Here is a 17056-nt window from a genome sequence, read left to right as displayed (position 1 = left end):
CTCGACGAAGTGGTTCTCACGGGAAAACGAGGAACGACTGCAAAAGAAGAAAGTAAACAATAAATTCAGTGCCATTCTACTCGGTGAATGTAAATGACAATCACAGCTGTTTCTCGGTTGCCGTGGTGACGGGACTGAGATCCCCGAAAAACACGAAACCGTAACACGCCGCACATGTAGCGACGCCGAATTGACTGACCACAAAATACCGCTCAAGCCGCTCCGCCGCGCCCGGAAATTGTTCAACCGGATTGTAGCCCCGTCGACGTCTTGCGTCTTCCGCGTCACGGTATTCGAGGTGGTGGTGGTGATGGTAAAAAACATTTATTGGGTATCTTAATGAGAATACATCGGAGGTATCGCGGCTCGATCGTCGTCGGTGGCCTCCTTCTGCAAATACCCTACGCTCGGTCGAGGCATTCGCTATTTCGGGGATAACTTACATCACCCCGTCCCTCTTACTGAACAAGGGCGACCTAGAGACCATTAATATCTTCGTAGGGATTCTAGGGAAGTCAGTAAAACATGCCATAGGACTACCCGTAAGCAAGGCAAGCACCTCAGGATGGGCCTATACAACAGAGCAGAAGAATTGATCGAAGGTCATCTATAGAGCCAAAGGCCAGATTCAGCCAAACTAAAGATGGACGAGACAAATTCTCAAAATTTGGTGGATGGCCCTCGGCGCGACCCGCAAGTGCAGGTACCAAACGACGGCGCCGTTGCATAATTACTCAGCCACTGCCCAGAGACATGAACCCCTCCCGTCACGGGGCCAGGAGAGCAGCGAGAGCACGAACGCTCAGCATTAACTTTGGGAAAGACCCCAGAGGCATATACACCCACGCCTCCCAGCCCAGAGGGAAGCCATACGCAACCTTGGTGGCATCAAGCAGAAATAGCCACCTGGCTGAGCTCAACTGTCAAGACCACGAACTTCACAGAAACGGAGGAGATGGCGATTGCTTTGGCCGGCACACACGATCGTCCCCAACTCGCAGCCAGCATGTCGGAACTGCCAATCGTGTTGTGTTCATCGACCCTCCCATTGCTTCGAAACAAAACATCAAATCGAAAAATCAAATTAGTGTGGACGGCCGCTCACGCCTCTATGAAGGGCAATAAACCTACGCACAAGCACCCCAGGCTGAAGAGGAAAACGTGGAGCACTGGCCGCCCATCACATTCAGGGAATTCACACAGCCCTATCGGCTAGGAAGACAGACACTACATCCACCTCATCCCAGCCTCTCTATAGAGAGACACAGACAGCCCTTCGCCTCATTCCGTCTAGATCTTTTCATATCACTCAACGAAACTAGACCTCGATTTCCCGGAGCACTGCACTGTCGAATCAAAATTCTGAATGTGACGTAAGCTCAGAATACCCGCCCTCCTATTTTCCCCTACCCCCTATTTCGCGGAGCAACGGGAGATCTTGATGTCCAGCTGCGCACTGGCGACACCGCTTGCGAATGTCGACAGGACGCACGCGGCGAGGACGTCGTATGGGCACCCGTGAACAAGGAAAACAGACAACTTCTTTAAGATGCCTAATAAATGTTCGTTCTCTCTCCGCCGCGTTCTCGGAGAGTTAGCGTATTTTGTCTTTGTAGGTAGGCTTCACTGTGCAACAAGTAATGTGAAAAAGCCAGCTTACGAAGACCAAGCTTACACCGATCTCCTTAAAGTAGGCTTCACTTCAAACACAATGCATTGCGGGGAATGAATATTTCCAAACGGAATATTCGCCATTTTATATGAACATATGAAGCACCGAAGGCGAACAGGTGGCCGAAGGGAAAGGGTGCGCGAAAGTGGGGGGCGGCTTTTTTTGCCCAACGGACGCTACAATTGGAGCGGAGACTTGGCCTATAACAGCTTCGCAATAAAAACGCTTTTTGGAAGTACGACCCCCAATAACAACCAACAAGAACAAACCGGCACGAATGCTGTGTCGGAAGATAATATCTTCAGTAGCATCTGCGCAGGCAGCCGATTGACATAAAGAGCACGTAACGAACGTCTCTTTTGCGCCGAGATTAAATTTCCACAGCAGAAAAAAAGACGTACGGGCAGAGCCACTTACCAAGTTCATCGAGTGTCGGTTGAGAGGGGGACATCCCATTCGTGGAAGGCAAATTCCTGCACACACAGAATAAAGCACACGTAAGTTTAGTCAGACCAGTCATCTACATGCATACTTCATAAGCGCGTGCAAGTAATCCCAACACCTACCAGCCCGACCTACTGTCAACAATTCAGCTGCGCACCCTATCACAGGGCTGTGGACGTACGAATGCTTGAGCGGCGCTCCCTGCAGTGTGTCTTCATTCGTAAGACAGACACGCCGAAACAATCGCTTAGGCAAACCACCTCAGCGATACCGAGTTTAGAGACAACGCCGAACCAACAGCGCCTACCCGTTGAGAAGCGATTTAAAATCACTTACACTCCAGAACGACTGCCCAGAGATACACGCGCTGAAAAAAGGGGCGAGCCCGCCCCACCAACACACCCTTTACAGGAAACACAACGCAACTAAACGCCGGCGCTGTGGCCCAGGGTATGCCGAACCAGCGGGGGGGAGTGGAGAACGACGTCGGCATCTTTCTCCACCACTGGCGAAAACACAAAAGGGCGCTGTCGGGCGGGGAAGCCGTGCTTCCGGGAGAGCAGGTATCAACGCGGGTCGTCCGCCCCGGCGGTTGTCACTGGGAACGCCGCGAGAGCATTTATTACGGGCACCACCATCACGGCGGGGGGTGGCGGCCCCGAGCACCACTTCAGGTGCGAGCAAAAGGAGTGAACCGCTCCGAGCGGGTGCCACCCCTTTGACGCCTCCGGCGAGCCCCCTCCCGCGCCGCCTTCCAGACAAATGAGTTCCGTTCCGGGAAACGTTATTGAAGTGCGGGGTCTCGCACCCCGGAGTGCGTAGCGCTGCTCTCGGCGTCGACCTGAACGCACCCGCCGCGCGAGCATTCGCAGGCGTGAACTGCTGCTCTTGCTCGAAGAGCAGCAGTACTTCGCGCCGCCACAACTGATGAGAGATGGAGGACCTTCAAATGGAGTTCTCGAAACTTGCACAGGTGGAATGAGCGATGTTTGGCCGGCCTGCTCTCCAGGGGCCAAAACGTTTCGACCACGAGAGGTGTAGCAGCAAGAAAAGGACGCAACCGCCCCCCACCCCCCATTGTAAGGGGCGGATATCACCGCGGGGAGAAACAGGTCCGCTTGGCAGCTTTCAGTGTTGCAGAAGCGGGTCTGGCGCGTTTAGGAAATTACAACGGAGAAGGTGCCACAGGTCGGAATTGACGGGAGAAGAAGTAACTGTAATCCGGTCGCCCGTAACAAGCGTACTCCGAGCAAAATTGCCCTTGACGCAATGGCGAGAACTAAAGCAGAAATAGAATTTTGCTAGAAATTCACAGATCCCCTCTAGGTGTCACCACCTGCAGCGACACCTGCCAACGTACAACTATGGGATTATAATGATTCGCAAAGGACGATATATGCCACGATACGGATTAGAGTTGCACGTTTAAAGCAAGAAAACCAAAATGCCAACATTCTACACGTGTCATTATCCGACACACATGTGCGGCAAATTGCCCACTACAGGGGAGGTTCTCTCTCTCTCTCTCTCTCTCTCTCTCTCTCTCTCTCTCTCTCTCTCTCTCTCTCTCTCTCTCTCTCTCTCTCTCTCTCTCTCTCTCTCTCATACAGGATCCTCCTGTCCCGAGGTGCCTGAGTGGCGAGGAGACTGGAGGGGGTGAAGAAAAAGATACGGGGTGAGGGTGAGGGTTTCGAAATTCATTTCGTCAACATAAATAATCGCCCTACTAGCGCAGACCCTACTGCATGAGTCGAAATGATAGCGTGTAACTTCTTTGTATGTACCGTTATTTCAACGCAGACGCCATTTTTATGTTTTTAAAGATACTTAAATCCATTAAAAAAGCACCCCCTTCAGAGTCCGCGAGCACGTGCGTGTGCATGCGTGCATGGGGGTTGTTACGAATGAGCCCGCCGCTGGGCTTTGTTTCAACACTCCTCGGCTGTGCAGCGAAGCCTCCACTATGTGCGCCTTTCAAGCAGCCCCCCCTCCCCTTCCCCCCTCTGTCGGTGACTCACGCTTGCACGTCTCGACTTGTCTGGATCTCTGGTGCCTATCTATCGGCGCGATCAACATTTGATGGTGTGCCGACGCAACACGTAGAGACATGCCCCAAGGACACAGAAGCCACGCGTCCGCTGCAGAGACTTCCTCTCTCCCCTTTCTCGGACTCAGCGTGCGCCGCTACTACCGACTGCTCACGAACTCTGGAAAGAGCGGTGTGTGTGTCTGTGCCGTTCGTAACGTGTGCACAATCTAGAGGGAACGCTTGTTTCGACCGTTAGCGCTTTGGGTATAAATACGACCGCCCTCAAGCGCTGTAGTTTCATTCGTGTTTGAGCAGAGAATCAATGCTGTCACTCTGCTCGAGTCCTGTAATGTAACCTCGCCCGTCAGGGCATTGTTCTTTGGCTTCGGCTCACCTCTCGCTATGAAGTAAACAGTTACGTTAGCCTACGGTTTCTGGACTTCACGGCTGCAACAGCGGCTGGCCGCTCGCTTCAAACCACGCTACCACACGTATCTCGGAGGCGACGGAGCTCGGCTCGGGTCGGCCTTCCCGTACGCAACAGGGTGTGTGTGTGTTTGCGCTTTGCTTTGCCATGCATTTCTTTCACTACTGCTTTCTTTCACAATCACACTTGTTCCCCCTAATTCGGGGTTCCAAGCCCTGTCATTACCCAAGCTACAGTTTCCCACTAAAGTGTTCCTCGTCTTTCTGCATGGCAAAAAACTTCGCCGTTCCCACGCTTTGAAACACCCTCCGCACACCTTGTCGGAATGAATGCGCACCTCGACCCGCAACGTCTCGCCACAGTGCTCCCACACCACCGGTCGTGACTGCAATAAATGACAGAACAGACACAAAGCGACCGTGTCAGGAGTCCTCCAACACGCATACAAGCCAACGCTCCGAATTTGGCCATGAAACGCATTCCTTAACTGGCACAGCTGTGGGGGCGACAACAACTGGCGAACTTCAGAGAGCTTTCAGCGACTGGACAGGATAGCTGCATATGCAGAGGGGAGGGGTAAGTGTTTTCCCCCTACCCCTAACTCCTGCTTTGACTCCTTCCTGTCCAGCGACTTGCCCCAGGACAGCTTCTCATCTTCATCCTGCGCTACGGAAACACAGCTCCTGTCGAGAAGGTTCAACTGAGGGCAACACCTACACTGCAGCATGCCCACACTGTACCAGGCTACCCGGGCTTGCCAGAACGCACCAGCAGCCCCCATTTTTCCCGCCCCAAACCTCGAGCAGTGGAAGGCCGGGTGGACCGGGCACGCAGGGCGGCAACCGCCGCAGGAATCCTGCACTGAGGGCTACTACCGATTTCAAGCGCGATAAGCTCCTTTATACATGAAATAACGTTTCACCACCACCACCACCACCACCACCACCAGGCGAGGCATCAGATAGTTCTTGGCAAGTTGGAAAACGCTGAGATTTTTCTCTTTTTTTTCTTTGAATTCTTATCATTTTGCGGTATCCAAAAGAGCGACCATGAATGCTCCACTGCTTACTTGAGCTCCTGAATTGAGCCTGGGACGGATAATCATCTGTTGTAATGCAGGGTGGATTACTAAACTACTGACCAAAGAACTGCAGAGTGCGTCTGCACCTTTGTATGCGCGTCTCCCGAACTTTGTGGATGGAGCACTGTCTATATTAGCAGTAAGCCCATACTGGCACACAGCGCGCATGCGTGAGGTAGGCTTTCTTCGCACACAGAGAACTCGCTCACGAGAAGCCCCCGGCACCATCAGCGGGTCATCTTCCGAGCTCCTAGCAGTGCCCGTACCGCGCTGCGTACGAAGCGTTGCGGCGAACAGGCCGGTTATCACTCAAGCCGAGCACATGCACCGACGGCCCCACGTGGGTTCCTGTTGCCCAACGACGGCTGCAGGACCCCCTGCGAGGCTCGGGCGAATCCGCGAGTCCTCCGCGGCAGCCGCGCGTGTTGTTCCCCGCGGGTAAACATGCCCGTCCCGGCTCCCAGAGAGGCGCGGTTGAGAGCAATGAAATGCACACGGGCACGACTTTGATTTATGGCCAGCCACGCCGTAACCTTTGTGCAAATCCCCCCGCCACAAACGGGGGCTGCCGCAGGCGGCCGGAACAGCCGGGAATGCTACCGAGAGCTCGTGGTCAAGTGGTGTTTTCGCTCCACGCCAAAGCCGTCGTGTTGGGTGTTTTACTATTTGTAGTGCACGCGTTATTGATGGATTAGCGCGGAATGCTAACGAGGAATATTAACATCAATCAGGAGGGGCGCTCAACAGTCTTTCCTCGTAGAAAGGAAAAGAAGAAGAAAGAGACGAACGCGGTTGCTGCGAGACGGCCGCCTTGCGGGCAACTCCAACAAGAGGAGGCCGCCGAGTGTACGCATTGCGGAGGCACGGCACGCAGCTGAGCTCGGTGCCAAGATGCCCCTCATTCTTTCTCTCGCCAAGGGAAACGAGCCGCGAATGTCGACGTGCAGAGCGGAGGACGGATTCGCTCGTGCCCCAGGCTGGAACGCGAATTCATCGCACTCAAGGCTCGTTCGACGAAAGGCCTTCACGCCGTGCCCGAGCAAACGACGGCATCGCTCACGGGCACGCACGTTTTCTGCCTCTCGGCGGCTCGTGGGACTCCAAGCACGCGTTGCCCGAGGCAGCGCCCGCCGCGGGCGAAAACGAGGGGCCCGGGAGGAACGAACCGCGCAGCCACCAGGGCAGGCCGAGCAACAGTCAACACAGGGTGTCGGATTCCCCCCTTCCCTTTCTCGCTCTCGGGCGCTGAGGAAGCCACCCGCCAAGGCCGCACGCCGAGCCACGAAGGCCGTCGCCTACAGGAACAACTGCGAACAGCAGATTCAAACGCATCCCTGCTCCGCAGGGCTGCGGATGAATGATGGAAAGATGCATAAAGAGTAAACTGCAAGACGGAGAAGATGGTCAAGAAGTTTATATTGCGCGAAAGTAAGCTGTGGACGGGCTTTTATTTTTACAGCGAAGCTGTTTGCCTCTCGTTAGTTGGAAAATTTGGCGCCTTGGGGAAAATTCTTCCCCAAGGCGCCAAGCGCATGCGTCAGGATAATCAGGTGTTGTGCAGCATACAGCTCAGTATTTGTGTAAAGAAAAAGCCACAAAACAAGCATTAAACCCGTGTTATGAATGATCAGGCACGGTAAACAATGGAACCCCCCCCCCCCTCCTGCCTTTGCGTATTCTGGAAAAGATTAATTTTGCAGCCGCTCTCGAAATGGGAGGGTGGTTGACGTCATTCGAGGGCTAGCGCATGCGTCAGGCTAGGCAGGACCCAGCGTTTGCCGCAAGGGAAGCCGAGCGCAAGAGACAAGCCCGCCGAGGCAATGAGGGGCCTTTCATACACTCCCCCATCAGCATGGGTAGTGGGTTTCAACAGCTGCGCTGGACATCCACTTTAGCAGGGCGGGACGGCGTCCATTTTTTTTCATCTGTAATTTTAAAGAATGTAACTATCCCACTTACTCATTCCGCGTGTAAAAATTCAGTGGGAACTGCCATTTACTGGCTGGTGAAAATTCCTTTATATTTGCTGGTTTCATCTTTTGCAACTCCTTTTTTAATGGCAACACCCATACTCGACAGCCTGCACCGAAACAGTTCTGAACCTTATTCTCGTTTTGGGGAAACTCGTTCGAGGAAATGTCGCGTGCAAAGCCGAACAGAGGCTTAATCAAGCCCACCTGAACACAAGTCGAGCACGCCCCGACTGCAACCAAGCAGTGCGGATACAGTAGACGGAGTATGCGAGAAAACCGGAAACTGAATCACACACGGAAGCTGGGGAGTGATGGGTACCACGATGGCGCTGCGCCCAACTAGTTCCGGTTTCGAGTCTGTTTTCGGCTCCGTTTACACAATGGTAGACAAACCTGAGTTCCAATTAACGAGATTTCTCTTATTAACCAGCTACAAGCCACCTGTTCCGTTCAGTCGGTCTGCGATTATTTAAATTTTACTGATGCCCCTGCCAGCGACACTGACGGAGATTAACTTTGTTCAGATTCTTCCCCAATAAAAACGGAAGTTACCAGAACGCCAACAAAGTAAAAAGAACCTAAAAAAATATACAAAGGAAGAAAACTTTACCATCTTTTCCTAAAGAAAGAGGGAAGCGCGAAAGCTTTCTGTCATCAGAACTGTCGCAAAACTGCGTTAAAACCTTCGCTGAAAGTGCGTCTAATTGGTCGTCAAACCTCCACAGACCCAAATCGCCAACGAAGGACGATTACATGCGACGATTTCTCGCGCACTAAGTAAACGCATCTACAGACGATCTAAATGTATACCGATACGCGGTTCATGAGACAAAGGTTTACTATTATACTCCTCCTTCATGATCGATGTATGTATTGTCTTATCTAGAACCGTTTCTTTTTCGCTATTTTCAAGTAACTGCTTTGACACAATGGAGGCCCTTTTCCACGCACGCGTTGTGTGTCCACAGATCTTATCAGAGCTTTTAGGTTGGCCAACCGGTCTATGGGGAAATTCATCGGTTTTTTTGACAGGACGCCATCGGTACCACTAAGAAAGCTTTCGTTTTAAAAAAAACGACAAATGCCCGGGCGTTCAAGGTAATGGAGACAGTTTGGTCGAAGGGTGCGTGCAGAACACGTTCACCCCGACATCTGGAGGCGAAAGTGCGACTTCCAACAAACAGCGTCCGAGAGGACCGTTTGTCACGACAGACAGGAGGAATAGATGGACCGCCGCGGCAGCACCACCACACCAGACATCCTGCGGGCGGTAAGTCGCGCGGCACGAGTCTATTGCAGGAGTAGACAGCTACCAAAGAAAGAAAAAAGGAAGGCCCAAAAACTGGGCCTCTACAGAGTGACCTCTGCGGCGTGCCCCAAAACAAAACGCCGCCCTCTTCCCGTGTTTTCACTCCCGCCTGCCCCCGGTACGACTCTATCGAGGATGAGGAAGATGAAAATGAGGGAGGGGAGGGGGGGCGGGGGGGACAGAGGAGAGGCAGACACGGCAGGAGGCCGAGCAAAAACAATCGCGTACGCCAGCGACGTCGGCAGTGCGGACCACCCGGAAAAATAATAATGCCGTGTCCCAAATCTTCGGCAGCAGCAGCGGCAGCTGAGAAGCAACACAGAGACGCCGGAGGCAGCACAGAGCCGGCACTGTCCTCCCCCCTTGTTCCTCGCCCGAAAGCGTGAGGCTCTTCTCCCAGATCGGAGAAAGTACGCAGTTATGAACAGAAAATCGCTCGGGGCTCCGACTCACGGGTGGTCCCGCGAACCTACCACCACCAGAGGAGGAGGGGGGAAGAAAAAGAAAAGGACTCGAGCGTCGCCCGGCTAAGAACACTTGACCCCGGCCCGATGCAGCAGCCGTTCGGCCTTCCGCAGGGGAAAGGGACCATCGTGCTCTCCACGCACGCAGAGGGCTTGAGAATTAGGCGTGTGCCAGGAGGGGGAGGAGGAGAGCACTTTCGATGATCGTCATTAAGAAAGTTATTGAAAAGGTAAATAGTAGCAAGCTTCGGTAATGGCCAAGAACACCCACACCGGCAAGAGAAAAGAGAAATTGCAGGAGACAGGGGATGCAGGAAAGGTTCGCGCACACTGGAGGATCATTCTGTCCAGGGGCACAGCGGCGGCGTAATCAACCTTATCCCACAAATAGGTAAGGAAAGCAGCGTCCGCACTAACTCCAGCGCGGTGCAGAGACGCCTTCTTAGGGCGGTTGCGAAGGCCCGCGGAGAAGGGCGACGGTTATGAAGAGCAGGCTGGCCGGCACGGCGCGCGTTCGCTTTCGATCAGGGGCCAGCCACTTAATCCCTGCACGGCACTCGGTGCGTTAAGGCCGATTCAAGCTGGAGCGTGGCGGGGCCGGGACGGGGAGGGGGGAGAAGCGGTGGACGCTTTAGTGCGTAACAGGTCGTTCGGCCCGGTGGCCCCGTTGCATCAATTGGAAAGTTATTGGCCATCAAAGCGGGAAGCCCGCGGCGGCGGCTCCCCAAGGTCGAATCGCTGCCGCCAAGAATAACTCTTCGCGGGCCCCCGAGATGCTCCAGCTCCGCCGGCTGCTTAGTATACGGAATGGCACGCCCACGGAAAATACGAAGGCAAGAACAAGGCGGACAGCCACCGCTATACTCCATGCTGGCGCTTCAGAAATACGCGCGCGAAAATTCTACTTACAAGCTCCAGCGCTCCGGAGTAATATATCCAGATTGTGTGTGTGGGGGGGGGGGGGGGGGGAGGGGGGGGGGGTTACGAGCTACACCTTGGCTATGGGGCGCGCCGTAGTGGGGGAATTTTAAACCACCCAGAAGTCTCTAACGTGCCCTCCAGAAAAACGGCCCTACGCGGCGTGGATCAAACCCGCGTCCTTGTGCACAACAGCACAACGCGTTAGCCACTGAGCCACCACGCATGATGCGAAATGTCAACGTCAGCTGCTCCTGTACGCCTCGAGCGCGGCCTGTAGGGGCGCCACTGCAATCCCCCTAGCGGCCCGTTTCGAAAGCAGCCGCGGGAGTTTCCGGCCCGCTCCCCACTGTCACCGCTGCTTTCGGGGTCCGTTCACGACTGAGATTTACCGTTTGTAGGCGCGGAAATACACATTTATGTGGAGCAGTCACTCAGTTCGCAAATGTGGCACATTTACGAGAGTGTAACTTTGTCTGACGCGATCTTAACCTGGTACATTCGGTCTGTACAAGCGTCAGGTTTGCATCACAGGTCGGCGTCGCGAAACCGGGATATTCATTCGGAGATGCTGTGATTCCACTGCCCTGAAATTTACTAACAGTGTCTCAGTCAGCAAAGTTCCCTCAAATGGTCATGCTATGGCTACACAGTACGATGTACATCAGTTTTGTGCACTTATATAATTTAACGGAGCACTCATACCTGACAACACGCCAGTTATGCTTGCCAATACCATACCTCAGATATTGCTCACTGCCCTGGACATACATTTCACCAGCATTCTACGAAATAAGTACGATGGATAATCTAAAATCATAGCCGCGATCTGCGCACGACAAAAAAAATTAATGCTGGGGCGTCTTTTCGTGAGCTGAGCGGCCGCACACATTCATATATGCTAGATATATTCTCCGCGAGCAGCGCGGAGAAGGGCTTGTAGAGTAATGCGCGTCCGCGAATAAACGTTTCTTCGAAGCATAGTCATATGACGCAGGGAGCCTACAGAATTCTAGCACAAACGGAAATCAGAGGGCCTTATCAGATATCCCGGCTCTTCTAACGGCACCTTTTATCAGTTGTGAACTTGTATACCTCAAAAAATGCGTCCGCCGAGTGATCAGCTGTTCGCTAAAGTCTAAAAACTAGAGTAAGGTGGACGCGTAGCTTGTGTGTGTAATTACTACAACGTTCATTCCTTGATTTCGCTCCACATTGGTACACAACGATAGTTAAGCGTCCTCCTCCCCCCCCCTCCCCCCTCCTTATGTCTCGCGAAATAGCAAAGAATTTCGAACATTTGTTGGTCTCGTGAGTCCTACCCGGCTGATTATTTTATTTGACAATACTGCAGGCCAAAAATTTGGCCCAAGCAGGAGAGGGTACAGCGCTAAATGCACGACACTATTCACATGAAGGGTACACATTGACAAGTATGAAAATGTTTGTCCCCAAAATTTAAAAAGAGAAATGTTTTTCTATCTCGGTGATGAAATCAGAACAAAGAAATAATTGTGCAGGGAGTGAATTCCAATCTTCAATTGTTTGAGGGAAAAAACTGTACTTCTAGCTATTTGTTTTTGCGAAGATGGGAGCCAATGAATGTTGGTGATTGTGACGAGTCCTCCTCGTTGATAGAGGTTTTACATAATCGGGTAGGTTTAGTTTAATTTCAGTTAAATTTTAATTTAATTTTCGTGTAAGTTTAAACGAACGTCTTTAGCATTTTAGAAGCTGCACTGAATTTTTTTCACTTCCGTGCGAGCTGTTTCTTCCGGACTTGCGGACCATTTATTTTTCCGTGGTTTAATTAACTTTTCTTGGTTCTTGCTATAAAGCATGCAAGAGTGCACATCTTTCACGACGCAGAGCCTTAGAATGTAACTAACATTTTCGCGTGGCTCATATTCTTATAAAAGGCACAAGTTATTATCAGGTATTGGGTAATCACATCTCCAAAAGATATTTTTCTACGACGTATGTATTCGAAACGAGGCCGCATTCGTTGTCCGCGCTGTGAAACGAAACACACATCTCATTGTGCCAGTATGAGGTGCAAACGAGGCTGCAATAAAATTCACTTGTGCCGCACATACTTGGAAGTGACAGCGGTGGTATGCTGCGGCCGTCGCCGACACCCATACCAGCGGCCAAGAAGGGCGCAGAACCGCGTTCCCTGATAGCTATTGTTGGCGTTTGAGCACCCTACCAAGACGCAGCGGCATTTGAAAAGCCCTAAACGAACTTTTTACTTACAGACGTCACCATAACAAGTTTTTTTATGGCGCGGAAGGGCAAAAAGAAGCGAAAGAGAAGCAAAACACTGCATGAGCCCCTATCAGCCGCGCAGCGCGAATCCCGTCGACGCCGCGGAGAAGCGGCGGCAGGCGGCGCTGCCATGTAGTGTAGCAAACGCTGGCACATGCCGTGGTCCATATGTATCCGTCCTTCCCGCTCTATTTTAATGCGAAAGCACTGCTATGTGGCTCATTATGCGAAAACGCCACAGTTCTAGAAACGGTGCACACAAAGTCCCGTAAATGGGGCAAATATATTCCCTGTGGCTTCGACCCAGCCCTCCGAGCTCGAAATGCCGCGCACCGCAGGCTTTAATACCGGCAAAAGGATAAAGCTTACGTATTCACTGCATTACAAAGCATATATTTGTTTCCTCGTTGTTTGTATTGTTGATATAATCTACACTATTTTTACAGAAATAAGTTTATTTGTTTAGCCATCTTGTAAAGCACTGACCAATCATCTCCCCTGTTGGAATGTGCCACACACTGTGGCACTCTACTGTGGTCGGATATCTTTCCGATGGACCACGGACTACTCGATCTCGGGAATCAGAATGCGCATACTAAAGGCCGCCACAACGGCGCCAGGCGAGACGCAAAGAGGGCCCTTTTACTTCGCAAACTACACACTTGACGTAATACGAAACGCCGACGGGCGATCGTGACACTGTTGCAACAGCGGGAACCACGATCAAGTCTCGAGCGTTTCACCGTTACCGGACATCCCACACAGCGCAACTCCCTGCGACAGGCGGACAGAAAATGCGAGCGGTTCCGGCAAAGACGTGACACAACGGCCGTCACGACGCCCGCATTCCAGGGCAGCCCGGGGGAGCGCAGCTCACAATCCGCATGCACGTCCGTCTCGGCCGGCTAGGTACACGAGACCCGCGTCGTCAAGCGGTCAAGAGTTGGGTGATACGTCGCCGAGGCGCAGCCGCATTCCACGAGCCCACGGTACGACATGGGCGCGGTTGATAATATAATTTCCGGCACTTCAAAGGAATTCCGTTAAACTCGGATCAGAGACGGACTCCGCAAAGCAGATTTGAAAAACCGTAAATATGCAAGCTGCCCTCGTTGCGTCACCTATCGATGTAGCGGAATTGCTGATCACGACGCGTCTAGACATACGTATACGAACAGGAGGTTGTGTATACGAACAAATACTTGGGTTTTTGTGCCAGACCTGCACCGCATATTTTGATAACAGCTGTGATTTAAGCTCACCATCTTATGCCGTTAGCCCGTATATAAGGCTTCTGCGTTCAGACACTGTAGACGTGCCCTGTCCATGATTATTATTATTATTATTATTATTATTATTATTATTATTATTATTATTATTGTTGTTGTTGTTGTTGTTGTTGTTGTTGTTGTTGTTGTTGTTGTTGTTGTTGTTGTTGTTGTTGTTGTTGTTGTTGTTGTTGTTGTGACGATGATGGTGATGATGACGACGACGACGACAACTAAACTGCGCCTCCCAAGCCGATTCGTCGCTCGACATGCAGCAATCAAGGAGCCCTAGGCATTTTGTCAAGCTGCTCCATGCTGGTTGAGCAAGCGGTAGCATCAAGGACGGCACATGGCTACCTGTAAGAAGGCTCCACACCCACAAGGCTCTGTCAAATAAAGTCTCTCTTTATCTCTCTCTCTCTCTCTCTCAAGCTGCGTCCGAAGGGCGCGGGCTGCTCTGCCAACCCTTGCTTTCACTGCCGCGTGGCCAAGTCTGGGTCCCAGTTAATGAACCCTGGCTACAAAGCGAAGTGCGAGTAACAATCCAGCAGCAAAAAATGAATATCTGCTCTCCCCTGGAGCTAATTAAACACTGGTGGGCCACACTCAAGAACCTTTAGCGTCTTCAGCTCATACACGCGGTCGCAATCAACTGTTCGCCAACGAGGGCACGCCTCCTTTGGTGGCGTTCCTGTCGCTAGACGTCACGTATACGAGCCGGCTAGGGGCCCCGACGGTCGATCAAATTTCACCATGATCGGCGGGCGCGAAAAGCAACCCTTCCGTCACGGCGGCCCGATCAGCCGGTGAGCACTATCCGCTCACAAGCTGGAGAGGCATCCGTGTGACGGACGGAAGGAGTGCCCCGTGCGTGGACGGCTTTCCAGCTGCCCCTGTAGTGCGCGTCTACGGTACGGCGGGCCATCCCCAAGGAGTTGAGGCGGCGTGCCGCCCGGCGGGCCAGACGCCACGCCCGAGCGACTCCGCAAGTCCGGACACATTCTTAGGCCGCTTCGCGGCAACCGCACGACACTCCCGACATTGCATGCGCTCTGATTTCGTTCTCGCGGGGATTCTCGTCTTTCTTCAGCGGGAACAATGCATTAATGCAGTTGTGTCGAGCTCCTGGTTCGATCAAGTGGCAGCCCTTCTGCATTCCTTGCGTCGCTTCCCACCTGACTTTCTGTCGAGGCATGCAGGACCGGGAAAATAAACCTTAACTGAAAAAAAAAAAAAAAACATCCGTGAACTGTCTCTAAAGAAGAAATGTCTTCAGTCAACTGAAAAACGCGCGAATAAACAAAGTGACACGTCTCTCACTGAGTGAGTAGCAATAGAACGCATGGTGGCTAGCACTTCCTTCAATCTTCTTGCGTCATTTCCACGGTGCAGAGAGTTTGATAATTGGACACTGAAGCTGGGCTTCTTTCTCTTATTGTCCGTGCAAACAATTTTCCCGCGCCCACGTCCCTCGCCGGTGGGAATCCTGAAATGGCAAGTATTTACGCTATGAAGGTTCATTGTAGGGTTTAACGCGCCGACGCAACGCAGGCGATGAGGCGCGCCGTAGTGGAGGGCTCCGGATTAATTTTGACCACCTGGGGATCTTTAACGTGCGCCGAAATCTCGTACACACGGGCGTTTTTGCTTTTCGCCTCCATCAGAAAAGCGGCCGCCGCGGGCGGGAATCGAACCCGCGTCCTCGTGCTCAGCAGCGCAACGCCTCAGCCACTGAGCCACCGCGGCGGGTTTTACTCTATGAAGGTTCTTTACGTACTAAAGACCGCTGAACACAGTGAAATGCATGGGTAAATGTTTACAAGTCTCCAACGCACACGCGGTATGCCGCACAACGCAGTTAACCCTTCATAACAGATCAGTCAAGCTTGCAAACCCGCGTTACCCGTGTGGCCGACGACCGTCACTCCGAGGAAGCGCAGCGCGCATATCGAATACGCTGGGGCGAGGGAGCGCATTGCACGCACGCGGCAAGCACAAAGCGCCGACCCCACAAGAACGTCATTCGCATCGCAGCGGGGGAGCCGAGGCATAGCGCTTTGCATAACGCAGCGACACAGGTCGGACTGAAGAAGGGACACGTTCGGCGCCCACTGACTGCAAACGCGCAGCGACGGTTATCGAGCGGCTCCGGGAGGCAATGCGAAAACAAAGCAGCGCTGTTGACTTGGCCGAACCAACGAAGAAAACAAGCGACCGGTGGGAGCGTAGGTCAATGGTAAACCGACTGCACACGCCGCCGTTGCCTTGAAGAGGGGGCAGCGGGCCCTTGGAGAGCGCTCGGCAAGACCACAAGGCAGACACAAGGCAGGCTGCGTTGCTCTCTCTCCGGTCGCGATCGGCCCGCAGCCGATTCATCGAAAGCCGCGGGGCGGCAGGCCTTGGAGTTCATGCGCCAAGTCAGTGTTTGCACAGCGGGGTCGATTCGTAGTAACACGGCACGCGGCTGCGAAGCCAAACCTGCTTTCGCTGCTTTCCGTTCCGACAAGCGCACGGCCGCGGACCGTGACCTCGCCGAGTATTGACGAACCGAACACGATGCTCGCGCCACTCGATCGTCTACACGGCGGCCAAGACGTCTGCGCGGCTGGACACGGCAATGATCAGCGTGCGTCCAGCAACAGAAACGTAATCATCCGGCCACGACAGGTAGATCGCAGCGGCGACGTCACTGACTCAAAGTTTGGCGCAGCAAGTGAAACATCCGCGTAGAACCACAGCGGCCTGTTGTTATGATCTAAGCACTGCGACGCAACAGTTGCGCCGCTTCATTTAGTAACTTATTCAAAGCTTCTTCATACTTCTTGCGTTGTTTTGTGCGGTCGAACCAATTGCGTATAGACCGTTGCACTGACTTCAGAGTCCGCAAGCTTTCTCAAACGGTCCCGTCTCTCACCTGGGATTTTTCTAGGGGACAGCTCCGTTGCCCTAACAGGCATTTCGTCGCAAGCCCTTTGGAGTCCTCCCTCTTTTTTTGTGTGTGTGTAAAATTCAGTCTTTTTACCTTTCACTCGCTTAACTTCAGCGATCCTGTTTGCGGCAGGCCTTTTTAGCCCGACGTAACTTTCCCAGACTGCCTTCCTTTCAGCGCAGGTTACACAAATGACGCGGTATAGCTGACCGCTCTTTAAACTTTTGTTCGCGCACACGGTCAGCCACCCGCTGCGCGTGTACATGGTGCGAAA

At 52.9% G+C, this 17056-nt stretch overlaps 1 protein-coding gene across 2 annotated transcripts in view; it reads right to left on the bottom strand.

The window, feature by feature from the left end:
* Positions 1 to 17056, bottom strand: part of Cv-c (RhoGTPase activating protein) — a 405466-nt gene that overhangs the window by 331268 nt on the left and 57142 nt on the right. The window contains exon 2 of one of the 2 annotated variants that reach the window (XM_077702628.1): positions 2090 to 2145. The exons of the other annotated variant lie outside the window; for it this stretch is intronic. The gene's annotated coding sequence lies outside the window, so the exon portion shown is untranslated. The remainder of the gene's footprint in view (positions 1 to 2089; positions 2146 to 17056) is intronic. 2 annotated transcript variants of the gene reach the window in all.

The sequence above is a fragment of the Haemaphysalis longicornis genome, unplaced genomic scaffold (assembly GCF_048455015.1).
Source record: "Haemaphysalis longicornis isolate Haplotype H1 unplaced genomic scaffold, Haemaphysalis longicornis Haplotype H1 scaffold_3, whole genome shotgun sequence".
NCBI lineage: Eukaryota > Metazoa > Arthropoda > Arachnida > Ixodida > Ixodidae > Haemaphysalis > Haemaphysalis longicornis.
Note: the sequence above shows the minus strand (reverse complement) of the source record. Positions and strands in the feature narration are given on the sequence as shown.